Source organism: Penaeus monodon, chromosome 30 (assembly GCF_015228065.2).
Source record: "Penaeus monodon isolate SGIC_2016 chromosome 30, NSTDA_Pmon_1, whole genome shotgun sequence".
Classification (NCBI taxonomy): Eukaryota; Metazoa; Arthropoda; class Malacostraca; order Decapoda; family Penaeidae; genus Penaeus; species Penaeus monodon.
The window spans coordinates 23,335,421-23,336,573 of NC_051415.1; positions in this window are offsets into that span (position 1 = coordinate 23,335,421).

Below are 1,153 nucleotides of genomic sequence, written 5' to 3' on the forward strand. Positions count from 1 at the left end.
AAAGCTATAAAAACATCTGTTGGATCCTCTGTAGTACTTTCTATTTGCTTCTTTCTTTTCTTACGGAAATGCTTAACCCAAAACAGAAAAAGCAAATATATGAAAAAATATAGCTAATGCACATTATTTATATATGCATACATAATTGAAATAAACGAACATGACAAGAAAAAAAAACGCAACTTCTGTTTATTTTTTTATTAAATACTCTGCAATGAAAGACACCCATCGGCTCATTTGCAAGCAAATTAATACAAACATTCGTTATGACATCACAGTACAAATGGGCATTTAGTGAGCAATGATATTATTCGTCAAGCAATTAAAATATACAAGACCTACCCATGGGAGTATCACCTTAAGTATCGCAAAACATAAAAGTAAATAATTGTTTCAAATGTTTCAATACATATACAGGAACATATGGCTTCACGGACCTCAGTAGGAAGGGAATTGATAAAAAAAAACTTCAATAATCTCATCATAATATCCTTTAGCTGATCCGCTGTGTCATGATAAAAAGACATTGAATTAAAGAGTCATTCTATACTTTGTCTTGTTTTACATGTATGTATATAACACGTTCCCATATCTTCTGTGCGCGCGGACTAACTGAAAAGGAAACAGTTATACGAGAATCTACACAACTCTATATACAAAATCTCTCTCATCGTTAACATACCAAACTAGTGAATCATTGATTATCACAAAATCGCCAGCGGCTTAATCTGTATTGACCAACGGGAAATAAAACAGGAAGATAAAACCTCTTGTAAAGTTAACCTAAGGCTGGCGTAAACACATTTGCCACCGGTAGGCGAGGTGGCCGGAGAAGCAGGTCCCTGTGTGCACAGTGCTGAACGTGAGGGTAAGAACAGGTTTCTCTGATTAAACTGTAACAGCTGGGTCCTCTTATCTTCTATGTGACTAGCTGGATTTCTTCATTTGTTTTGTTGAGTACTACATAATAATCATGTGTAAATGAAACTATGAGATCATGAATTCTACTGAATGAAAGTGAATATCAATTATGTATAAAACGCGCATAACACGATAGATTATACAATGAAAATGATTAATGAATTATAAATTGCGATCTGACAAATACAGAAAGCAAATAGATACAAGAGTGCATTATAGCACTATGGCACTT